This window comes from Lissotriton helveticus, chromosome 5_1, assembly GCF_964261635.1.
Source record: "Lissotriton helveticus chromosome 5_1, aLisHel1.1, whole genome shotgun sequence".
Taxonomy (NCBI): Eukaryota; Metazoa; Chordata; class Amphibia; order Caudata; family Salamandridae; genus Lissotriton; species Lissotriton helveticus.
The window spans coordinates 223,585,050-223,612,072 of record NC_136065.1 but is presented as its reverse complement, the minus strand read 5'-3'; the positions used below and the strand labels follow the sequence as shown (position 1 = coordinate 223,612,072).

Genomic DNA, 27,023 nt, shown 5'->3' with positions numbered 1-27,023 from the left:
CAGGTCTGACAGAGAGCGAGAACAGACAAGAAGGAGAAGGAGTAGAAGGGCACGTGGAGAAGCTAATTGGCCGCAAAGAAGGAGCTCTAGCCTGAGGTCAACTCCAGAGGTAACCCTTCCTCCGATATCAGAAGACTCAGACCCGGAAGAAGGTGCTCAGGGCGCTGAAGCACCCGACCGAAGAAGGTCAAGAAGAGTGCGTGTGCCTAACAGAAGATACTCCACACCTGAGTGGACATATCTGGCGACAAATGTCTGTGAAACCGGAGACAGGGAGGATCCGAGCGGTGGTGGTGTCCAGTTCTGAGCCCATTGTCACCGTGGAAATACGACTGTTGGTACCCGGAGTCGAACAAGAAGGGTCACTAACATTCATGCTCCCCAGACCTCCCCGCCTCAGCAAGTTAAAACACATGTTTCTTTCAGAATTGCAATTCCCCGACTTTGGTACAACGATAACAGCACATGAAGAGCACAATCTTCGTTTGGAAATACTGAACTATGCTATTGAAGCTACAGGCACAAACCTGATAGTAGACTGTTAAAGGACTTTGTAAATAAAGCAAGCAGAAAAAGAAGATTACCTAGCGCCCAGGAAGCAGAGAATTTTAGGGAACTTCCCTTGAGTTGATGGAGAAGGGCTAGGGTTGTCTTTATTGAACTGTTAAAGGACTTTTGCGAAGAAGGTTGTCAGCTTCCAGTTGTGTGGATTCTAAAGACAAAAGGGTTAAAAAGAGACTGTAAAGGAACGAGAGGAAAAGAACTTTTTGCTAAGATAAGAGAGAGCCATATTGTCTGACGAAATGGAGGCCGGCACCCAGAACCGCAGAGCTAAATGTATAATAGGTACACTAATAGTAGGAGTGATAATATTAATAGCTTTAGTGGTAACAATTTCTTATGTAAAGGGACATGAGGAAGAGGCAAAGGTAACTGATGTGAATTCTGTAGAAACGCTTACACCTACTGTTGCTGGTGAGAAAAGGGAAAACACTCAAGAGAAAGCGTTATTAGCTGCAGAAGCCCGCAGGTTACACGTAGATGAGTCCCAAGGAGACTTTAGGTCAAATGCTTATGCTAAACTTTTATATGAATACGTGGATGCCATGGAGGTTAAGGATTGTTACGTCTGCATGCAGTTGCCGGCGTCTGTAGATGAAGGCATTAGATACCATCACCTCCCGCTGACATATGGCATTACATGTAGCTTATTGCTTAGTATATTTTATGAGAGAGATAGTTTCGAATACTATTTTTCCAATTATGATTCAGTGTTGCCAGAAGTCCCAAATTATAAGCAGATGAACAAATGGGACTACTGGAAGAGTGAAGACAGATTGGCCAAGTTCTTCATTCCTTGGATTACCTTAGATACTTCACATGCCCGTAGAAATAACCTGACATGCAAGGTGTCAGAAGTCGAGAAGAAGTTCATAGGGCAGGTGGATGATCGTTACAGGAGACAAAAGATTTTGAAAAAATCAGGACAATGGAAAACAGATTGGACCGAGGAAGAGAAGGCACACAAGAGAAAGGGTAGTAGTGGTCCAATAGCTTTAGATAAGACGCAGAGAGGAAAGCTATGTCTTCACCGAGCCAAAACGTATTATGAAAATGTATACGTGGGAGAAGTCGACTGTGAACATGCTTTCAATATAGAGTACTATACTAAAGATTTCCTGAAGGGAATGCAAGTGATTCCAAATGTGTATTTTGTATGTGGAAGAAATGCCTACGTGAGACTACCTGACAACTGGTATGGATCATGTTACTTAGCAATTGTCTTCCCCAAAATATATCATGCACAAGACTTAGTGATCATTGAGGGCAAGACATCATCGAGGGGAAGGAGAGATATAGGAGATGCAGAAATGGTTGGAGATGTCTTTGGAGCTATGTTCCCTCTTTTGGGAGTAATCCTTAATGATGTTAAAATTAGACGACTGGCAACAGTTGTCGACAGGTTGTCTGCCAGCACTGCTCAGTCCTTAATGCTGGTAGAAGGAGAGATGCAATCGATAAGGGCTATGGTTCTTCAGAACCGTCTTGCGTTAGATGTCCTACTAGCAAAAGAGGGCGGAGTCTGTAAGGCTTTGAAGGTCCAGGAATGTTGTACTTACATTCCAGACAATTCGAAGCCCCTTGAGAAAGTTATTAGGAACATAACTAATATTCACAAGGAGATCGAAGACTTGAGTAGAGAAAATGTCTGGGAAAAGGTGGGCCATGGAATGAGTGAAGTTGGAGGGTGGATTTCCACCTTAGGCAAAAGCTTTGTGTGGTATATACTAAAACCTATCATCATAATATTGATCTGTGGGATTATATTGTGGGGATTGGTGAGGGTATTCAAATGGTACAGAGCAAGAAGGTCAGAAAGGGCCCAAAGAGAACAGCTGCAGAGATTGGCTGCCATACAAGATAATCAGTACAGGAGCCTGAGGGCTCTGGAAGCGCAGAGACAAATCATGCCAGCAATAACTGCAGTTTAAATGTTAGTGATGACCCCGAGAGGTCATCAAAGGGGGGAACTGAGAGAGCGCAAACTGACCTAAATGTATGAGTACATCACACTTACCTGTAGTAAGCACAAATCATGAGGAGAAATGCCATGAGTGCTAATAGTATCTGTAATTATATTCTGAATGTATAGCTAATGTAGAGATTTAAGTAGAAGTGGAACTAATACAGAAATGTGTGACACTATATGATTTTAGTAGATGTGATTATTTCTGAATCCATGTCGTGTAGCTGTTAAAATGTAAGATGGTATGTGGTTAAACGCAGAATGTGGTAGGCCTCAGGGCCAGAGCTAAAAGGGAAGGTGTTTCTTTTCACGACACAGATTGTATTAATGTTTTGGTCATTGCATTAAATGGGCCATGATTTATAGAGATGTTTACTGAATAATAGAATAAGAGTATTAACATGCTTTAATTAATGAAGAAGTTGAATGCTATAATCATGATGAGAAATATTGTAGGCCTGAAATGTTTTAACATCGATTTGCACGTACATGTCTGGGCTGAGAAATGTTGCAAGCCTTTTTTGGAAGTCTATGAGAGTTGGGTTCTTAGCTGCAGATATCTGTCTGCAAAGGAAAAGGGGGGATCCAATTATAAATGAATGAATAGAGGTCTGTTCAGTAGACGGCCCAGACATGGAGGAGGGTTCCGGAATGTTTAAGGGGTATCAGCGGGCCGGAGAAGAGTCTGAGGAGCAAGGTCAACTCTAACGTATGAGGCCCAATACAAAGCATCATGGAAAAAGCCAGAAGCTACACCACGTGAGGGGCGTCTCGCAAGGGGCGTCTCAAATGTTGTTGACTGTTTTGTATTAGGGACAGCACCCCTGGGTGGAGTTAGAGCAGATACCTGAGGACCCTTTAGAGAGCGGATGGGTAGGCAGAGAGGGGTCATGACTGGAGAACTATAGGTTTTCACCAAGAGACTTAGAGTGAGTGACTTCCCTTGGGGGTCATTCACTGCTGACACCTTTGTTAGGTTGGGACTTGGTTAAGTAGGGATACCATCTAGAGCAGGGTAGGGACAGCCTAACCTGTGCGTTTTCCTCCAACTTAAATGAAGGAGAGATATGCGTCAATGCTGATAGCTTTATTATTCTTAGAACTTGTGTTAGTGATTTCCGTTGCTCGTCTGAGGGCTTTCCGAGAGCACATGTATGTAATTGGACCTGTGTATCTCGTGAATCTCATTCTGAGATGCCTGTATTTGCAGCTTATCATATCCTTACAATAAACTTTTGAAAGCTAGAAGTTGTTTGTGATCTTTGGGAGCAGAGTCCTTTATTGGGTGAACTAACTTGCAGAGAGGGGCACTTTTCTTCCTCCAAGACAGGCAACAAAGGTTCAGTCGACCAGATCGAGGTTTGGATCAATAGTGATGAGGTATCGATCAAAATCTCGCCCTTCCACCATTTTAACCATCACTGATCACCCAAAGGGCTGGAATTTTCACTGGTACACAGGGGCTTAAGCTACACTCCTGATAGGTGTCATATTTAGAACCATACTATTACTAACACATTTCTGATGGACACTTAAATAGCACAAGAATAGTGATGGGCAATATAATCTGGCACAGGAATTAATACTGGCGGCATTCCTCGTGTTCAGTGGGACAAACTGTATTAGACACACATAGCAACTTGCGTGACACACGTTTGCCTGGTGAGCATTCAGTTTTAGCATCCAGCTTTCAGTATCTTTATGCCTCATAGACACATACATGAGTCTCTGCTGTGGAGGCATGTTGCTCCTGGACTCAGTGCCATGCCTTGAAGTATTGGACTATTTCATTAGTTCCCCTTCAGGGCTAGCTGCCTCTAAAAGTCAAGACCTTTTAGCCTATATATTAGAAATGTGCCCCACAGCATGCACCAGAAGGACAAATGTTTTCTAAAACATTCTTGAGGGCAAGATTCCTGGGCCCTTGTACTGCTGCCCCGAGAGGGCCCATCCACAGAAGCCAGGCCCGCCCTCAGGGTTCATTGTGAGGCTGGCATGGAAATGTTTTCCAGGAATGATTTCTGTTCCCAGTCTGAGTGGCAAAGAACGAGGCCCAACAAGTTCTTTGTCAAGAAGATGCTTATTCAAAATAGATAACGGTAAAACAAGGAGCAACAGGTAGAGGGGCCCTCGCCCAGCTGACTACAGTAGAGCCTAAAGCCAAACGCAGGCACACCACAATCCACACTCAATCTCCCCACATGGTGCGAGATATAATAACTTGCATCAACAATCCAATGGCATTGTAAATACCATAGTCAAGCCCATGGGTACTTGCAAACATCTGCCCAGGGGTCACAATATACAGTCTGTGGTGTGACCGAGGGCCGCACTGATGCCAGCAGGGTGGCGTTTGGGGTCTGAGTGGGTCAAGATTTGTGTAAGTCGGTCTAAAAAATGTTAAATAAACGGGCAAGCATTTATTTGCAGGTTAGTAAATGCATGTCCGTTTATTTAACGTTTGTTTTCTGAATATTAATGCTCAGCAACTAGACAGCCGCTAGTACTGCTGTTTACCAGGGGATCCACATATAAAGGTCAAGAGGGCCGGAAGTAGCCCCCGGGCCGTACTTTGAGTATCACTGGTCTAGCCCTTTCAATAGATTACACAGAGAATCACTCCCTGATATTAGAAAGAGCCATTATCGCACTACTTCCCCTCTATCACACACTGTTCGAACTTCATACACAACAAGAACCGCTGGGCCCATGTAGGTAAGAGTGGTGAGCCTGTGAGGCCAGGCGGGGAGGGGATTTCGACAGACGATGACAAGTAAAAATTAATTTTGTATTTAACCTCATGGCTGCTGGCGACGGCCGTCGCGTGCACTACCTGTGGAGTGCTGCGCACGTCCGTTGGCCGTCGCGGCCCCGCCCACGCAATAGAACGTTCCGCACTAGCGCGGAACGTTCGGCACAGTTAAGGTGTTAACTTTTTCTCCTTGTCATCGTCTGTGAACCCCCCGCCCCCAAACCCGGCCGCACCGCTCTTACCTGCACAGGACGCGACTGAACAAGAATAAACCCATTCTTTACCATCACTAACAATCAGAAACAACTGCCACTCCAGAAAGTTCTGCTGTTTGAAGATGTTTGCTTAGGTTTGAACCCTATAGTGACATATTTCACTGGCCATTTAATATGAATAGCTTACCTATGAATCTATGATTGCTTCTCCAGAAAGCAACTATTGTTCGGCACTGGCCCCCTTCCTTTATCATTCATTGCCACCACACCCACCTCCTACCTGAAAAGGAGTTTAGGAAAAGTTGCACAACGCTTCAATACCCCAAACTGCTGGGTGATAATCCCTCCCCGCATATGGGATAACTTCTTTGTGCTGTTCCTTCTTTCAGAAGAAACTATTTACCGAAATTCTGCTTTCTAAGGCTTTCGACCACACCTCACTTTTATAATTCTTTTCTGCAGTTCAAAACCGAAAAAGGTATACAAACTAAAAAATAACAGTGTTACACATTATATATTGAGCATAGAAAAAATTGCAACTACCCGAGGCAAAACTGTGACTAACCTTATAGACCATGTGCAACTGTGCAAAAACTCAAATATACAACAGCATTCAAAACAATATTATTTATTAAAAACTAACATCTATATATCAAAAGTTGTATCAACATTAAGATACGAGACATAGACAAAACCAAGATTTCATAAAAATACATATATTTATTTATGTATCTGACTTTCATATAACAAATCGTGGAGTATCAAATGCACATATTTTTTAATTTATACAACAAACGTAAAACAAGAAAGGTGTCCTTTGAGTTCGTCGATGAGTTTCGGTGGAATAAGTTGTTTCAAACCACCTTCCTCAGGACTTAATTTTCTTTTTTTAATCTTCAATTTTAAATCTCATTTGCGTTTCCAATAATACGAACAGAAAATGAACACAAATATTTGCTGAAAAACAAACATAAACATATTAAAAAACATATAACATGATTACAGTTTTTTGCATAGAAAGCACATAGTCACAGCCCAAATTGCTAAAAAATACCGCCCTGTGGACCGTCAAAATATACAATGAATTTGAAGGATCTGGGGAAACATAATGCCCATCTCTAATGTGAGGCAACATAATTGTTTAACCAATCCAGGCTCTATGAAACTCAACCCAGAAGATCTACCGATCTGAAAATACACATCCTACATCACTGTCCATTGTGTCTTTTGACAAGCTAAAACCACCCTTTTCTCTAATGTATCTAATCCATAATTCTTCCTCATAATATAGATGGTACTTAATGTCTCATCTTAAAGATGTTAGGTCCTCCATTAACAGTAAGTAAACAGATTGTGCTGCATAGACATAAAACACCTATTCTTGTTAAGAATATCACTCACCAATCAGTATGCGTTAGGCTATCACTTCAACACTGAAAAATATATAAATGTACTACTTGGTTAAAAGTCACAATCAGTTATCGCTATCATCCAATTTATAAAGAAAATTAATTCATAAGACAGCTTTTTTTTATCAAGCTCTCTGTTAAAAGTATAATTGGGTGATTCACGTTTTTCACGCCAAGCAAACCACAGGAAGAAGCCCTTTTTAAACAAAACTCTATAAAGACAAAAAATTAAAGTAATCAGTAAAAGTATCTTGGTATTAATCTCTACACTGGGGACTGGGAGCAGATAAAGGTCCAGTACACATGCTCCAAAAACACTGTGACACTAATGTATGGAGGTACTGTTTCTATAGTGGAAAGAAAGAAGAGGAGGAAGGAGAGGTGGGTTTATCTAAGAGGATCCTTAGATTATTTCTTAATGCCCTCACACATCCAAAATTATGTCATGCTTCATCATAGGGTTTGCTCCTCATCGGGCAGGCACTGCAATGCCCTATGGGCCCAGCAAAGGTTCTCTTTGTCAGAGGTCTTTTTATTTTTAGCTGTAATGAAGTTTGCGTGTGTGGACAGTCGGAAAAGTAATAGCGACCACCATCTTTGAGTTGTGAATGGGGGCATCTTGTGGCCATAAATGAAATGTTGTGTCATATGGAAGTACGCATCTACCATGAGTAATGACAACTGGTTTGCCTGACATCTCTCTACATTTCTTGTTTTATTTAGGTTGGACAATCATTTTTATCGAGGTAGTTTCCTATAGGGAGTACCTGACACTACACATCATTTTCTAGGTGTGGGGTAAGGATTTGTTCTAGGTTCCGAGGAAGCCCCGAAGATCCGGCTGAACCATTAGGTGCGAAACATGTTGACCTGACCGCACCCACTCATTCAGGCTACTTGGGGCCATTTGAGACCTCATAATCACCTCCCTTCATTCGTTTTAACCCTGCCAAGGGAACATCCACATTAAAATATACAATTTTAGCGTCACTTCATCTTACTTCATAAACTCACTCCACCCCACACATTCTATGCCCTCACACATGCATACTTCATTACGGCTAAAAATAAAAAGATTTCCGACAAAGAGACCCATCTTGGGGCTCGCAGCGCAGGCACGACAAGGAGCACGCCCTATGATGAAGAATGACATTCTTTTGGATATGTGAGGGCAACAAGAAATAATCGGAAGGTTCCCCTTAGATACATCCAGAACTCCTTCCTCTTTCTTTCCACTATCGGAGCAGTACATCCATACTTTAGTGTCACTTTAATCTCTACACCATATCATATTAATATCTCTACACAACTCACTTCTCGCCTGTGTGTTCAGAATTATCCTTCCTTTAAGACTGCACTGTGACATTCCACATGAATATGGAACACCAACCGGTAATGGAACTCACCTGAAACATATCGCCATCATGAAAAGGATATAAATCATGGACCTCCATATAACTTGGAACATTCCCTACTCCATCATAGGAGGGGCAGGACTTAAAACTAAAGCAGCCATGTTACAATAAAAAAAAACGAAAACAATCAATCGCCATCTTGGACTAGTCCTTTGTAGAATAGCTCATGCTCCTAACTCTGGCAAAGCACATCTATATGCCTAAAATGGTCTCATGTAATGAACTCCCTCAAACAGGAAAATACCAATGAAACCCCAAATGTAGGCTTTCCTGTTTTCAGTTTCTATTTTTGGTAAATTCTGGTGGTTTTTTTTCAGTGTTTTCAATATCTTAAAAAACAGTTGTTATCAGTGGTTACACATTTTCGTGCCACTAAAAACAACAGAAAAAGTGTTTTTCCGGTGTTTATAGAGCGTTTTGCTTTTATTATTGCTTGCTTTCTGCACTGAAAGAACATGGTATATAAACAGTGTACAGATAGTGTATATGAGGTCAAAATAGATTTTTGCAAATTAATCTTATTGTAGTACACCATACAATACTTCTTCAGTGAGTCTTTGGGTCATGTGCGCTCGCTCTTTCCTTCCCATGTAAACTTCTGTGAAAAGGCCCTCTCAGCATTCACAGCCCCTTGGGATGAGAACCATCAGCTAAGGGACACAGTTGGGATGACTCTTTCTTTGATTCCACATAAAGCACAAAATGATAAATATTTGCGTTTTAGTTCCTGTGCATAAGAAAACAGTGCACCAGAATGGACTAAAAAGTCAATAGCATCCCTTATTAATGCTGAAGATTATAAAGATGCTTTCAGCATACCACCTAACAAGTGGCAAGGATCTCCTACAGGGAATCACTTCAGCTCGGGTATCAATTTGACAGGTCATCACACAACTTTTTTATATACATAGCTGAATCACTGCAAATACAAACAATATCACTCCAATCTTTGTTGAACTTGGAAAGAACCTTTTTTTGCAGAGCATTACAAGTGACACTGCGTTCCATGTTTTCCAAAAGTCTGGTGTCATGTTTTCACCTCTATCCCAGATGATTGGTGATATATATACTTGTCACCAATGTTCCCTCTAATTTTTCTTTCTTATGTGCGGCAATAGAATGTTGGTGTGCACTCTTTAATTGCCTGTGTGCGCAACTGAGTGATAAGATGTGCAACAAGGCAAGTCGATCCGCTACCACTTATAGGTAAATAACAAGCATTGGCACTGTCAATAAGCCTTGCTTTTAATTTAAAGTGACTTTTTGGTCACTGATTGGTTTAAACACTGAATAAGTCATCACACATGCACCCTGTCAATTATCCTTGCACTTATGCATCCATAAATCACTTATTCATTCTTGCATTCACCAACTTACACAACCATATTCCGGCACATACACAAGTTGAGCCACATTTTCAAGATAAATTGAAAGAATAAAAGTAGAAAAAATACAACATGCTATCTGCTAAAAATGGCAGACATATGTGTCCAAGAATAAAGTTAAACAAAGCAGCTAATTTCTTGCCCTCTGTTTGTGCCTTCTCCGCTTATTTTTTGCCCTCTTTTTGCCTTTTCTTTTAATTTCTTGCCCTCGGTTGGTGCCTTCTCTGCTCATTTCTCACCCTCTGTTTGCCTTTTCTGCTTACTTCTTGCTCTCTGTTTTGCTTTTTTCTGCTCGTCTCTTGCCCGCTTCCTGCCGTTTTCCTCCTCCTGCTGCCCAGTGCCCCTCCTTCCCCCCAGGACACCTTCCCTGGTGAAGTTCAGAAACAAACTCTAAACTTGGCTTTTTGATTGAGGCCTTGCATACCAGCACCCAGGTATCCTTTGGGGTGACAGCGCTGCACACTAAAAATGCTGAGTGATTGATTGATTCAAATAAAGATACTTTACAAAAGCTTATGATTGTTTGAAATATGTTGATTAGCAACTTTTCTAATGGAGGTGAGTGGGAGAACTTTGTGAACTGATTTGTGGGCAAAGGCAAAGACCTATTGTTTGGGAAGTCCACGGACAGTCCTTGCTTTCTGGCTCACGTTCCGAAGTACTTGACGTTTGTTTTTATAACAGATAAGTAATATTACGAAATCATTCCCCAAATGCACCTAAACGCCTGATGATCTTTTAAGTACTTAGTGCCTTGGCAGGCATTTTCAGTTGCCACTTAGAGTGTACTCTCTGCTACGCCTAAAATGTTTGCCCTATTTGTTCATCTTTTGCTTTGTCATGTATATGCAGTTGGCAATAACCTGTTTCACTAATAAAAGATACGAAAAGGGCACTCACTTGTTCCAAATCAACCCTAGAACTAGCCCTGCTGCTGTGTGTGTAATCGCTGCCAAAGTGTCATCGGCACTTACTGCAGCACTCCGGACAGTTTCGAGAAGTGGAATGAAAAACTAACATATTGAGCAGCTTGAGGCGGGAGACACGAATGTGAATGGCAGCATGCAGTAGGGAGCATTTTAGGAGTCACTACATATTTAACCCCTTCCATGCTGATGACGGCCCCCGTCCGTCATGCAACACGTTGGGTGTGTGCTGATGACGGCTAGGGGCCGTCATGAACCCGCCCACTCTTCAGAAGTGCTGCGCAGGCGCAGAATCGCGGCCGCGCCCAAGGGGTTAACTGACTAACAATAACAGCTGAAGGTGCTGTACTGGAACGCAGCATCTTACAAACAGTAAATGCACATGTGAAGCCAGTGATGCCACACAGTGCAAAAAAAGAGAAGAACTGGAGAAATCAGGAGGTGGCCTGGTCAGAGGCATGCTGGTGATGAGTGTTTAACAAGTCACTGCAGAGGTGAATAGCCAGCAAAAATAGCAGAGGCTGCTGAACTGAGACCAACCAGCATACCGACTGATAAGGCCTCAGACAAGCATGTGTGATGCCACAGCCAGACACAGAAGGAGAAAGCAAAAGGCAGAGGCAGCTCTGCCAAGTACCATGCATCAGGCATTATACTAACACATTTCAGTGTGGTGATCCGCATCACCGCAGTGAAATGCAAAGTCATGCATTATAGCGCCTCAGCTATAAAGCTGAGAGCGCTGCTATAATTATAAAGCACCATACAAGCTGCAGTGGCAGCGTGCGATGTGCGCTGCTGCCGGCAAACTAAGGGTGCTCTTTGGCTGAGCTGTAGCTTAGTTCAGCTGTAGAGAGTGGTGTGCTACAATGTTACAAATACACCAACATGCCGCGATATCCCAAACGTCAGAGGAGGATGGGTCAGAGCCCAATTGCTACCTAGTGTCTTGACTGGCTAGTGACTTTAGATGGGCCTGGCTTCAGCTTCCTGAGGCGGGAGCGGGTGGGCCGCCACGCAGATCAAGGTTGGCCGATGGACCAATTGTGATACCATCCCCATGGCTGACTGCCGCAAAACTTTTAGTAGCTTGCACACCTGTGGTATCTGGCAGCTGCTACCGGACCCGGCCCCACCGGCGCCATCATGGATAGATGTGTGTAATCAGGGCTGAGCAGAAGAATCATTGCCACAGGACTGAGCCAGTCAGTCAACGGTACTCAGCATAATCATTGTTTACGGCCAGCGGGGCCCCCCAATTGCTGTTGTCCATGTTCCCAGTCAGGTCAGTGTTTAGTTTTATATTGATATATCCTCATGGCCTGTGTTCCGCTGCACCTTGGGTGTCTCTCAGTGGAGCCTTGGGAGAGCGGGTATCTGAAGCAGTTTGTGGCTTGTTTTATTTCTTGGTCAAGGGCCCATGCCCCCCCTGTTTCTTGACAGCTGCAGGTCTCTCTTCCTTACATACAGAGGGAAAAAAGTCAGAAACCGCACATGAAGGTGGATTCTTCACTTAGCTAATCCAGAAACCCTCAGTCTGCCCGGCCAGCCTGATCAGCTATCAGAGCACAGCAAACTATATCCCATTGGGATCAAATATTCATTAGAGTGTCTTGTAAAATAGCGTAGGCTGTGTCCGGTTTATTCTTGGTGCCCAATTAAATGGCACAGTTTACTTTCCATTTATTAGGCCATCTTCTTAAAATGCAAAGAATTTTGAGCAAGTATTCTAATGGAAACAGACGGTGCAAACATAGGTGAACATCTCACCCAGTTGTACATGTAAAGTGTGGCTCATGTCAATCACAGTGTCTTCCCAATAAGTACAGCTGCCTGCTTAGTTGTGACCTAATGCATGTCTCCCACTCTCAGCCTTCGAATGCAGCTGTGCTTACTGATCATGTCGCTGTGTGTGAGTCTGCGAGTCACGCAGCTTTTAGTGTGCCTTATCTTTCGTCTGCAATATTGGCTAGAGTCTGATAACGCAAAGTAGTTTATATTTCTTACATTTTGCAGTAGTTAACTTAGTTTCTCATTGCTCAAATGGTTGAACTCTCTGATATTTATGTGTTCCCCTTGTCTTCATTGCTTGATTTTTCTCTCGATAAATTGAATGCCATTAGTTTAGGAAACACCTGTTACATAGAGAAGTGAGAAGCGCCAAAAGTGCAGTGAAAAATGCTATATAAAAAAATCAACGTATTATTATGGGTTCTCTAGTAAAGCAAATTTTACTAGCTTCCTTTTCAGTGTTGTAGGATGCTATATTTTTTATTGGACCTAAACAATAAGTATGGTGTTGCATCTTAAATACGTGGGCTTTCACACCGCTCTACTTCCTATGCCTGACCAGTAAAATTAATCACATACAAAAACGAACATGCAGGCATTATTTTTTCAGATCAGTCGGGCGACAAAAAAGAACGTATCTGACACAGCATGTAATGCCATTGCTATCTGTTACATGAGAGAGATTTAGCAATACTAATGTTTTGGATCGATATATTTACTGGTACAGTGGATAAATATCTTGTTTTAGTTTCTGAATGTCATCGATTTCGGTTAGAGGGAACCATGTTAGTGATAACTACGGATATCCCAAATCTGTGAAGCTGATTTTTTAGTGAACATCTCTTAATGTACAAAAGAGATTGTTTACAGCTCAGGCTCTCTTTACAGGGATGTAAAATGCCCTCGTACTACAAAGGAACAGATCAGAACAATTCACAAAACGTTTGCATCATTAATCAGCTTCTGATTCATGGGACCCCTCAAAGCACGGATAAGTATCATCACTATTCGTAAGGTGGGAGATGCCCCTTTCGTGCCTCCTCCTCCTTCCAAGTTGAAATGTGTCCCACAGTGCGTAATACGAAAGGTAAACACATATGTTTCTTTGGGACGTTAAACCTTGCAGTCGCAATCCCTGGTACTTTCCAAATTGCCCATTTGTGACCTGATTAACGGCAGTTTAATTATATGTTATACCCCCTTTACTTCACTTTAAAAGCTTGAAAGATTTCTTCTATACATTCAGCAAAAATGGTCTCAATTTTATTTATAATGACATTTTCAGTGTCACTCATAGTCATTGAAATGCACTCATAATTACTCTAGAATCACAAAGATGTCACACATGGCAATCTGAAACCCTGGCAGCTATGTGGAGGAGCCAGAGGTCCGTGGACTTTGCAAACGGGACAAGGGCTGCAGAAAAAGCTCTGGGAATTGTCTCCTGCTGTTTTATGACAGCGTTGCAGGCATTTAAACGTCCCCATTAGCATTTCTAAAGATGAAAAACACGTCTTTAGAAATGCATTTGGAAGCGGAGCAGCATCACCAGGAGCCGCACTTCAGAGGCTCCAGTAAAGTATTTACTGAATGCGTGGAATCCTTTGTAGTGCGCGCAGATAGTAGGTGTCTGCGCGGAGGGAAACCTAGGTGTGCGCTGCCGCTCAGGCGCGCAGGTTAGAGGGAACCATGCTTGTCACTAAACCTTGCATTGAATGTTTAAAGCCTGAAGTGTTGGTAATTCACCTACTATCAATACTGACCCACTAGAAACTATGGTCTGATGTATTAAGGGTTTTTACCCATTCTCTCTGGGTAAATGTGATGACACATATTAGGAAAGATTTTTATGAAACAAGCCATTTTACCTATCAGTGAAAGAATCAAATACAGCTAAAATATCAAATATGAGTTTGATATTTCCTGATTCTCTTCAGTTTATAAAATAATTAAACTACACCTAAAATGTGAAACTAAACCCTGCATCTTTAGACCAAAGGTCACAAACTGGAAAAAGTAAAAGGAAGGAGAAACAATATTTTAGTGGCATCCCTAAAGAACAAAACTCAAGCAGAATAATGTTAGCCAGTCTTTCTTACTGCTAGCTTGTATAACAAAGTTAAATTGTATTGACCTCTTCAGGAAGAAAAAAAATTACTCTTTCACTCTCTTTTTTCTGTCTTTGATTGGCATTTATTTTGTGGTTGTGCAGGTGTTTTTTCAGTGTTTATATGTTTTCACCGGTGAGGGCTATTTTTCTTTCAGTGGGGTTTTATCAGTTATTATAGGTTTAAACCTAAAACCCCACAGCCTACCCATATGTTATCCATGCTATCGAAATGTAAAATATAATTCTAGAAATTGTATTTATAAATAGTATATATACAAAATTTACTGCTGACAAGGACGTCCAAAAATAGCTAAAACGCACTAAAAATAGCTAAAAAAGGCATGTCCTTCCTTTAATTGATAAATAGGTAAAATGATTGTAACCGCTTAGCTCCAAAATGGCCCAATAATATGCTTCCACTCTTCGCTATTTTTCAATCCAAATTTACATCTTTGAAGTAGAACATGAAAAATTGATCTCAACATTTTTTTTTCATGTTATGTCATACCCCTCAGGGACAGCAATGTTTTTTCTAAAACAAACCACTTAACTTCGTTCTCATTGCTGTTCATTTTTACAAATTCCTCAACAAGGGGAGCACCTTGTGTTCTTTTTAGGTCTCGCGCCTAGCGTTGCAGTTCGCAGCACTGTTCGCGCAGTGAGAGTTCTCTTGCAGTTGGTTTGAAAACTGACCTAGGAATCGCACAAGCTCGTGCATGTGCTTCTCCTTTTGGCCCACGCTATTGGCCTTTGCGTGCATCTTTTTAACAAAGACAGCACACGATTGGCCAAAGGCGAGTGTATTGCTTCGCCCATGGCCTATTGGTGTCGGTTACCCACACCGCCGCCAAGTGGTTTCTATTATCGTGCCCAGACAATTGAATGGCTCACTGTGGCGCACGCGCACGCACCACTCGCGTGCTCGTTCTTTTTTGGATCCATTTCACAGGGAAGCAACGCTGCCGCTCCAAGTCCCCGGAAAAAGTGACCTATCGCAGCTTATCAGGCATGGGAAACTTTGCAGATATGAGTATGTGTGTGACTGAAAAGTGTGTTTGTGAGACCATTGTGATATGTCATGTAAGCATATAAATAACTATTTTACTGTGATTTTTTTATTCTGTATTGGTAAAAAATACCAAATGCTGCACTGTGTGACTTTGACAGCAGCAATTCAGTTGTTACAGCATGTGTTTTTCATAGATGGTTGTAGTTCAAAACAATTTTAGAATCCTGTTAAAGAATAATAGTAGAGAAATAGTGAACATTCACTGTGTACACGTGAGCATCAAACTCCACTGCCTGACCTAATAAGAGAATGCTGCGCATCCTCACATCATCCTTTTAGTATATCCAGGTGGTTGTTGTGTCTTTTATTTTTAAAACATAAACGTGATGCGCTCATCAGCTACCTACAATAACCGGAAACGCCCAATCATATCTTGCATCGAGGTATATTAATTTGCTTAGTTGCCTCACGTTTTCAACCGGTTGTCCGAAGTCCGGAAGTAAGAAGCAAACATCGTCTAAATCACTTGAAATCTCATTGCCCTAGCAATCCGGAAGTGACAAACCGTTTTTCTCTGAAATGTTGTGTAGTCGTTGCGCCGTAAGTCGGAATGTGTGGCGCGCTATTCAGGCGCCCGGCGACTTTCCTCTCTGTCCCGGGGCTGTCGAAGTGCTCTATATGCGGTAAGTATCAGGGCAACAATTCAGGCAATGGGACATTAAGGAATAACGGACCGGAGAAACCGTGACCATAGTGTGAGGGTAAGAGAGACCTTTCCCTGAACAGATGTGGGGTACGAAAGGAAAACGTTAGAAGCCTCATCCTTTCCCAGCTATAGCTCTTTTTCCAGAGGGGGATGAGCTGGGGGCTTTAGCGAGAAAAGAATCGAGAGCCGTTTCAGCCTATGGAGCAGAGTAGACCGTTCTCACTCGCCATAATTTAAACCTTTACGGGACGCCTCTCAGGCACACAGGTGCAACGTGGAAGGTATAGAAGTTTGTAGCTCATCATAGGTACTGCAAAACTCCGTTTTTCGTCAGTCACTCTGGTTGAAACAGAGAAATGAGGCTCTTTGTCCACTTCCAAGTGATTATTAATAATAGCGGTTCTTTTTTTAAAAGCGTTGTATTTTTTCCCACGCCATTGGCCGAGGGGAGATTTTTGAAGAAAACCTTTATGTTTAATGGAGGACTGTGGCCGCGTAGGTGTAACCTGAGTGAAAATGTGCAACTGGGCTTCAACCAGTAGCTCGTGAGCTCCTGATACCTCTCTATCTACCTGCCAGTAGCTCGCCTGTGTGCATCCCACCCTTCTAAATTGTAACCTTTTGCTTGGATGAATGAACGTTTGTATGACAAAATTGTGTTCTAAGACATAAATGTGTGAATTTTCAGAACTCTATCTGATCAAATGAGAAGGATCACCTGTCCTGCATAACATCGGGTATGCGGGAATGGTTCTTTCAAGTCCCAATAAAAAACCCTCATGCACGTGTTGGTTGATGGTAACGTTAAGCGTTATATCTTGGTTCTCCGCTTGCCCTCACACGTGTCTGCATAATCATAGGGTTTAGTGGTTATGCAACCTCCACCAGGAGGTAATACCCTTTGTTAAAACAGTAATGACCAGTAATGACCAGTAATGGTGCTCGTGATGTGATATGGTGAAAGTGTGTTAAAAGTCTCTAGGTTCCAGACACAATTTTATATTTATTCTGGTTTCAAGAGGCAATAAAAATAATGTAGGTGACTTGGAGTTATTTTGACTCATTCACACTTAAGATGTGGTATAGGTCAACATGTTTCAGCCCTCAATCTCCAGAAGGTCGGGTGGGCTTTCTTCAGGACCAGGGGGTGAAGTGTATAAAGACGTGAACCGTCTTTATATGTGAAATGTACTCCTAAGAATTGCTTAGTGTATCAGTATTGAGGAACATCATTCAATGTGGTTCCTGAAGGTCCTAAGGTACCTGCAAAGATAAAAATGCAAACAGACTAGACAAAGGGAAGGGGTTCTTTTGGTTTACACAAGACTAACGAATTGGTACAATTATACCAGGGACATATAGAGCGCACATTGGCGTAGCAACTAAAAAATGGTAATACTTCTAACTGATCTCCCCGTTTCCTGGGCAGGGTCAACTCTCTCATAATTGGCAAATTAGTTCAACGTAACTTCGTTTTAAGTTAATGCTGGCAATCGGGGTTATTTATCCTCTATTTCATTACGTGCAAGGAATGGTAATGTAATTGCGATTCTGGTAAACTTTTGAATGTACACAAGGCACTCGTTGTGCTGTAGTCTATATCGTTCTAGCTCAGTATCATGCATTCAGATCGTCAAACTCAGACTCATGAAGGCGCATTTCATATACCTTCAATAGCGGTTTTCATGCACTCGTTGAAGCTCAGTTTCATGCATTCAGATCGTAAAAGCTCAAGCTTATGAAGGCGCCTTTCATATACCTTCAATAGCGGTTTTCATGCATTCAAATTGTGGTACATTCAAACCATGCCAAACTCAGATTCATGATCGCGCATTTCACGTACCTTCGATCGGTTTAACTGAAACCTCATCGGGATCCGTGTGGGTCAGCGAGGCCTGCTATAATGATAGGTCATAGTTCAGTAAATATACAAAGATATTCCAATATGTTACGGTTTAGTCGGCGCTGCGCTTCCTGCTACCTGCGGTCATTCCGTCTTTAGACTGGTTCTGACTCTGCCACTGTCGGTCCCGGAAGCACAGTAGCTTACGGGTTCACGAATTTATGTAAAAATGGCAGTGTAGACAGACAAATGGTTGTCATTCATAGTCTTTTTTCAATGTTTGTGAAGGCTAGTGTAAAACAAATTTGCATTTTGTGGCATTTTGCGATTACAACATTCTTCTCGATCTGAATTTTTTGTCTACCACAATATTCTTTTTCTTACAGTTCTCACAAATTACAGTGATCCATTTTGAAAGGGTGTCAATATTTCTTAAAAATGGGCGGATTTCTGATATAGAGTTTTTCCTGTTAGAATTTCTAATTCAGTATTTATTGCCTTATTCTAGATTTTTTCTTGAAATCGGTGATGTTTGCAGAAATGTATTCATCTATATCAGCATCCAAGTGGTTTAGTAGTTTGCTCTGACTATCGTTTTGGCTCTTTTTTCGATATTTGAGGTTGCTGGTAGAGAACTCTTCATTCGTAATGGCTGGTTGGAAGGCTCATCGCCTAATACCTATTTGTAAATACTTCCCCACGGAATATTATCATTGAGTCCATTTCGGTCAGTTCCCAGTCTATGTACCCATCGTTGTTCTTTCTTAAAGAGAATCCTTTCTGCATTGTGGTCTCTATTACTCAGTGTTTCCAGAACAACCCACTTAAGGTCATTGATTGTGTGTCCTGCTTCCAAGTAATGATTAGACATCTTAGTCGTGATTTTCTTACATTTGATATTACTTCGATGTTCACATAGGCGTTGCTTGACCTTTCTGCATGTCATGCCTATGTAGCGTTTTCCACATGGGCATGTGATCATATAGATCACATGGCTCGTATTGCAATTTGTGTGGTTCAGTAGTTTCCATCTGAAGTCTGGCAACAATTGTATTTCTCTTGGTGACTTGAGTTAAAGAACATACGGAACAGGAACCACAAGGGTAATGTCCAACCACTGGGCGGGCATCCCATGGTGAATTTGTGACAGCTAGTGGTTTTTTAGGCGGAGGTCTCGTATGTACCAATATGTCCTTTAGGTTTCTAGTTCTTTTATTTGCAAACCTGGGTTTGGGCCACTGTATGTTTGCTGAGGTTAGAATTCTCCAGTTTTTATTAACGCTCTTCTTTAATTTGTTACTGGCAGGACCATAGGTGGTTACACACGTTAAAACATCGGGTTCTTGTTCTCGCAGTGTTGGTTCAAGGAGCCCGTCTCTGTTTTGATTTCGTGCTCTTTTCTTGCATCTTTCAATGACTCTTTTCGGATAGTTCCTGTCTTCAAGCTTTTTACCATGGTCGTTCGCCTGTTGTTTATATTCAGTTATATTACTGCAATTCCTGCGCAGCCTCAGGAACTGGCTGTAAGGGCGATTCTCCCTTAACGGTCTGGGGTGAAAACTTTGGTAAGAACGTAGGCTGTTTTTAGACGTCAGTTTATAAAAAGTCTTGGTTTGTAGGGTCAGGCCATTTGCATAAATGGTGATATCCAGAAAGTCCAATTGTTTATTGTTGGCTGTGTATGTGAACTTAAGCCACTCATCACGTGTATTGATCCAGTTGTGAAAGTTTTTGAAACTCTCCAGATCTCCTTCCCAGATTAGGATGACATCGTCGATATATCGACGCCAGAATAATATCTGTTCATGGTAGGGATTGATGGGGTTGTTAATGTGCTTCACCTCGAAGTTGCTTACAAATAGGCCAGCTACACTTGGAGCTGGCCTATATGTAAGCAACTTCGAGGTGAAGCACATTAACAACCCCATCAATCCCTACCATGAACAGATATTAGACTACAGCACAACGAGTGCCTTGTGTACATCCAAAAGTTTACCAGAATCGCAATTACATTACCATTCCTTGCACGTAATCAAATAGAGGATAAATAACCCCGATTGCCAGCATTAACTTAAAACGAAGTTACGTTGAACTAATTTGCCAATTATGAGAGAGTTGACCCTGCCCAGGAAATGGGGAGATCAGTTAGAAGTATTGCCATTTTTTAGTTGCTACGCCAATGTGTGCTCTATATGTCCCTGGTATAATTGTACCAATTTGTTAGTCTTGTGTAAACCAAAAGAACCCCTTCCCTTTGTCTAGTCTGTTTGCATTTTTATCTTCGCAGGTATCTTAGGACCTTCAGGAACCACATTGAATGATGTTCCTCAATACTGATACACTAAGCAATTCTTAGGAGTACATTTCACATATAAAGACGGTTCACGTCTTTATACACTTCACCCCCTGGTCCTGAAGAAAGCCCACCCGACATTCTGGTGTTTGAGGGCTGAAACATGTTGACCTATACCACATCTTAAGTGTGAATGAGTCATAATAACTCCAAGTCACCTACATTATTTTTATTGCCTCTTGAAACCAGAATAAATAAAAAATTGTGTCTGGAACCTAGAGACTTTTAACACACTTTCACCATATCACATCACGAGCACCATTACTGGTCACTACTGTTTTAACAAAGGGTATAACCTCCTGGTGGAGGTTGCATAACCACTAAACCCTATGATTATGCAGACACGTGTGAGGGCAAGCGGAGAACCAAGATATACCGCTTAACGTTACCATCAACCAACACGTGCATGAGGGGTTTTTATTGGGCCTTGAAAGAACCATTCCCGCATACCCGATGTTATGCAGGACAGGTGATCCTTCTCATTTGATCAGATATTATATGATTACAGGGAACTGAACGGATCATGTATTCCTCCCTTCCCCCACATTGATTTTGAATTTTCAGAACTCATCAGCTGACTGTTGAAGAAAAGTGGCTGAATTTTCAAACTATAGTTTAAACCGATTTTTTAGTGATAAATTTGTGGGGAGACATGTTGACAAAGCTGTTTTTATATTACTGCTGGCAACCTTCTTGCGGTACTGAAGTGATTCCTGCTGGTAATCTTGAATATGGTGGGCACTAATGCATCCTTGTCTGATTTGGTCTCTGTTTAAGCACTAATAATAATAGTAGATTGCAGTGTTTTTCATTGCACGGAAGTAGCTCTTATTACACAAAAGGTTGGCGATCTCGGTGTAAATGGTGATGGGTCTAGTGAAGCTGCAAAACAATCATTTGCACTGATTGGTGTATTTTATTGATGTAGTACACACTAAGCTGTTTATTCTGTTATGTATTTGTAGTGCCAGCACCTGCCTTTCTCGGACCGTTTACGCCCCTAGCTTAGCTAGATACCTGTTGATTGGTTTACTGGTTGGGCAAAATACATGCTGTTATTCTTATTTTTATGGTTGAGCTTGTGAGAGCATGTGCTAGCGCATGCGTTTCGCTTGTGAAACACTATTGTATACAGAAAAGGGCTTGGAGCCCACCCATGCTTACAATTTGTGCACTTCTGGGTCACTCTTATTTACAGGCTCATTAATTGGACAGTGCCTGTGAAAAGTAATTTCTGGGCATTTCTGTGGAGTTGGGACCAAGCAGAGATTGATTCATCTTAAACCATGCCCATCAGCTGCTCCCGACATGATTATGGTACTACTTCCCCCTGTCCTCCCCCGCTGATTCTATTCCCTCTATAAAAAAATTTTTGTCGCTTGTTGTTGCTTCCAACTTTATTACCTGCTGATTGCACCATCACCCTCCCATAGTTGTTGTTTGCATCCACGTCCTTGCTTCCATCTCCTCCCTGCCCCCTTCCAACTTCAGGCATTATTGCATGTTTTGTTCTCCCTTCCCTCATGGTCCTTGGTAGGGTGCTTCATTGTTGCTGCTGTTGATTGAAGTTTATTTGCATGTTACACTGTGCCTGACTTAAGTGAGTGTGAATGCATGTATTAACATACATGTGCAGATGACTTACTCCCCCCCACCCCTGACCTCCTTATCCAAAAACAATAAAGGTGATGGATGTGTTCCTATTGTTGCACATGTGCCTGGCTATTTAGTCGATTGTGCTAGATGACATACTGTGCATGTGAGATCACCTGCAGTGCTTTTAAAAAGGGCAGTTTTTTTTACTTTTGTTTTTTATACCAATGGCAATAGCACTAAGAAAATATAATTACTACACAGCAAAAAAAAGAAAAAAAAGTAAAAAACGTTGTCATTTTCAATGCCAAAAGCTCTAACTTTTAACAAATACGAGACCTATTGTATTGCAAATTCTTGTTTTATTGGCCTGTGGATGTTCACTAAACCTGCTTCTAAATTCTCGACTGGTCTCACCCACATACCCCCTTCCCACAGGCGTACCTCAGCAGGTACCTGACATTTTTACTCCTAAAGTTGGCCATGCAATGAATCTAATATTTCTTATCATGGCATTCTATATGTGTACAACTCAAGATGAGCTCACTAATACTAACAACACAGGCCACATTGAAAGTTTCCAACTATCTTGGGCCTTTCATCCACACTCGCCTGTACTGTTGCTCCTAGACACGGTGCTGAAGTATTGGATTAGTTCCCTTACAGAGCTCCCTGTGAAACTCAAGACCTTTGAGCCTATATATAATAAAATGTTCCTGTAAAATTCACCAGCTGGAACATTATTCGAAGGCAGTACCCCTGGGCCTTTGATCAGCTGAACGGGGACATGACAGGTCCCCTCCTCGCACCCACAAAGATGGCCAGGCCAGAGAATGTTTTCCAGGGCTGGTTTCTGTTCCCAGTCTGTGTGGCAAAGAATGAGGCCCAACATGTTCTTTGCCAAGAAGATGTTTAGTCAAAATAGATCATGGTAAAACAAAAAGCAACAGCAACATGAGCCCCCTCCCAGTGCTTTTTGTGAAACTCCCTGATGACTACAGCAGAACCTAAAGCCAAACCACACACACACACCACATGCCACATTCCATCTCCCCATATAACAAGCTTTGTACAAGACATAATAATATTCCATCAACAATCCAATTGCACTGTGTAAATACCACAGTCTGACCCTGCCAATAGATTACATGGAGGAACACTCTCTTAAATTAGAAACAGCCCCGCCTCCCCTTTACTACCCAACTGTGTGAGCTCCACTCACACTAAGAACAAACCTATTCAGTGCTGGAATTGGAAAAGGAAGAAAAATACTGTGAGTTTTGAGGGACAGCGCTTGAAAAGCAGAGTCTGACAGTCAACGTCTACATTTATTGAAAATAAATCTGGCTAGAAAATTGGGGATGTATGACGTTACAACGCATACTTTTACAATGCCTACCTTTACATCACAAGTTTTACAACGCATACCATTGCAACGCATAATGCTTTTGGGTGCTGGATAGTGAATAGTTTAATTTACTATTCCAACTCCAGTCCCCGTGGATAGTAGGGAAGGTGTTGGATAGTACATTAAACCTATTCCCTATCCTAGAGCGCCCCCCAGCGCTATGCGTTGTAATGGTTTGCGTTGTAAAAGTTGCGTTGTAATGGTAGTTCGTTGTAAAAGTTTCGTTGTAAAGGCTGTATACCGAAAATTGGCATCAAGGTCAAATGTGACAGTAAATATGTTATAGTTTACTTAATTAGTCACAAAGAAGCTGCATTTTAAAATATCTTACGGGGTTAAGATGCCAGCTGCAGAGATCTTTGTGTGCCCAGCACTTTTGAGGGGATTATAATGTTTACAAATATGGCGATAGGTGATTCCTACACCTTATAACTCTCACTGTGTTATGTAACATTACCTATATTTTTATTTTTAGACTTGTATGATTTATTGTGTCTCTATGTGTGCTGTAAAGCTACTTGGATACCAGTGGCAGCTCCCTCGCTATGGAGTAGGAGCACCGCCTCGCTGCTTTTAAGCAGTGCAAAAAAAGGAAACATAAAATGATAATAACTTTGATTTATTATCATTTTATGTTTCTGTGCTGCTTTGTGGGCAGGCCAGGCTGGTTTGCTCTCGGAGCAGGGCAGGGGAGGAGTGGTTTGCCCACTCGTAAGTGCATATGACAGTTTGGCCGGCCCTCTGAGCCCGGTCAAACAGTCATGCGCACTTTCCCTGTTCTCCATGCAGACTGCATTATAGCCTGCGTGGATAACATGCCAAGCCCCTATTCCCTCGCTGAACGTCGAACCACGACCCTCAGACCAATCACAGCATTGCATTGCAGCATTATGATTGGTCAGGGGAACCTAGCTATGTTTCCTGTTCCTGGAGTCTGATGGAGAAGAGCAGGCGCAGAGACGCGAGACCGGCGGCAAGGTAAGTGGTTTTTTTTTTTATTACATTGCGCCCTCTCCCCAGTATCCTCCAACCTGCCGTCCCCGCTACACCACTCGTGAGCCTTGCCGGCTGCCACTGTTGGATACCCTATTCTGTGATGAGTAGTGCTATAAAATAATTAAGTAAAACATAAATTAGTAAGTGCCATTTAAATCATTATTTGTGTACTTACTCATGCACACAGATAAACCTTGCACTGTTACAGTTCATGCACATTTCTTACATGGGGCTTTGAACAAAGTCAAAAACTGGACTCCTTGACATAGTGTCTCTAAAGTACTTGTAAAGTGACAAGCTGTGTGCCTTTGTTTCCTTCCATTTCATTGGCATCTAGATAATAGGATCTACATAGCTCTCAGCCAGGGTGATACTCCAACAAAGGAAAGGCCGATGACCCTTTAATTCAGGTATTTGTTCTGGGCGCAGCTGGAAGTGAAAAGAAGAAGAATCCCTTGCCACCTGGAGGTTGCTGCTCTGAAAGGAGTGCAAATAACATGCAGGTGCTGCAGGATTGTGTCCCGGTGTCAGAAAATGACACCAGGACAAATTCTGCAAATTTTCTCTGGGCCCAGAAATAGCAGTCGGAACTGGGATCCGGCAGATTCCCCCTACTTTCCAGCACTGGACCCATTCCTTCCCATCTCCAACAATCAGCAACAACTGGCATTCCAGAAAGTTCCAGTGTTTGATGATGTTTGCTCAGGTTTTGAATCCTACTGTGGCATCATTCACTGGCCATGTGAAGTGAACCACGACCTAAGAATTGATGCCGTGTTCAGCAAAAAGTCTACTATTATTCAGCTGTGACCCACCACTCGTTTATCATTTTTGGCAATCATAAGTTCATAACCACCTCGACCCTGAAAAGGAGTTTAAGATTAGTTGCACAACACTTCAATACCCCGACGTGCTGGATGTCCACCCATTCCCAAATATGGTGTAACTTGTTTGTATTCCGCAAAGTATAACTATGCGGTGTCCGGCGCCATTGACCTGCTCGCCCCATTGAAATTACTCCCTAATTCTACCAAACACCCCCAGGCAGCCTGGTTTTCCTCTGAGCTCAGGCCAGAAAAACACCAGTGTAAAAAACTGGAAAGGCGATGGCGCAGTACCCACGATGTGAGCGACAAGAACAGATTTAAAGTAACACTATCCTGCTATCATAAAAATATACGGGCAGCACGTAAAGCCTTCATCGCTTCTCAGCTTGCTCAAGCACGTAATGTTTAAAAAACCCTCTACCAAATTCTCAAGTCCTTCACCAACCCTAAGGCCTGCGACAACAAAGAGGCCCCCTCCCAATCTCTCTGTTATGATATAGCACAGCATTTTTCAGAAAGAATTGAGCTTATTTATGACAAAATGATCTCAACAGGGCGCCAGGCACCCAGTCGCTGTGCCACACTACTTGCCAGAATACATTAACACTCAATTGCTGGAGAGCTTTCCCCCACTGACCTTCGTAGATGTGGAAGCATTCCTACACCCAGTAAAGTCCTACTCTGCTCTCGACATCATGCCGGCAAAAATGACTGCCTCTATGGCCCATCAATTGTCCCCATCTATAGGGGCTCTTCTTAACCTTTCCCTAAGTGAGGGTCATCTTCCTCTGGAATGGAAAGCGGCTCAGGTGATACCTATTCGAAAAACTCTAACGCCCCTATGTCAGACCTCTCTGATCTCCGGGCCATCTCGCTCCTCCCCCTTCTGAGCAAGCTACTTTAAAAACACATAAATAAACATCTGTCCGACCATGCAGAGTGCACAGACAGCCTGGACCCCTCACAATCAGGCTTTAGGCCCAATTACAGCACAGAAACTGCCCTACTAGCGGTCACGGACAACATCAGGATGACCCTAGACAGGGGCCAATCCATGATTCTGGTGCTGCTGGACCTATCTGCCGCGTTCGACATGGTTTCACATCAGATCCTGCTCAGGAGACTGGAGGAGATCAGACTTAGAGACTCCGCCCTCCAGTGGATAATGAGTTTTCTCTCTTCCCGCTCCCAAACTATTAACTTAGGTCCATATCGCTCGGCAACTACGACATTGACCAAGGGAGTTCCACAGGGCTCCTGTCTGAGCCCTTTCTTATTTAATATCTATGTTGCCCCCTTGGCCAAGTTCCTTAGAACATATGGTTTTATCCCCATATCCGACGATACACAGGTTTTATTTCCTTTCACCAATTTCACCCCTTCTGTTCAGATGGCTTTCTCCGTGGGTATGAGGGCCATTTCCAACTGGATGAGGGGCAACTTTCTCCAATTCAACGTCGGAAAGACGGAAATCATGCTTTTCGTGAGGCCCCATTGCTCTGGACGCCTGATTGGTGACCGGTGGACCTCGGCACCCCTCCGGCCCCTAAGTCCCTTGTCAAGAACTTGGGCATACGTTTAGACCAGTCACTCACCTTGAAAGAACACGTTGCACAGACTGCAGGCACCTGCTTTCACATGCTGGGTCTCCTACGCCGGGTCTTCCCCTTGCTCCCGGACTCTACCCGTAAAACTCTGACACAAACCCTTATACTGAGCCGCCTGGACTACTGCAATGCATTACTGGTCTCAGACAAT

At 42.5% G+C, this 27,023-nt stretch overlaps 2 long non-coding RNA genes across 2 annotated transcripts in view; one reads left to right on the top strand and one right to left on the bottom strand.

Moving 5' to 3' along the window:
- LOC144753061 (uncharacterized) overlaps window positions 1-27,023 on the top strand; it is a 473,043-nt gene that overhangs the window by 394,130 nt on the left and 51,890 nt on the right. The gene's annotated exons all lie outside the window — the stretch shown is intronic.
- The window catches only part of LOC144753060 (uncharacterized), a 37,202-nt gene continuing 16,412 nt past the window's right edge, over window positions 6,234-27,023 (bottom strand). Inside the window, exon 3 of the long non-coding RNA XR_013594187.1 lies at window positions 6,234-6,451. This is a non-coding gene — a long non-coding RNA (uncharacterized LOC144753060). The remainder of the gene's footprint in view (window positions 6,452-27,023) is intronic.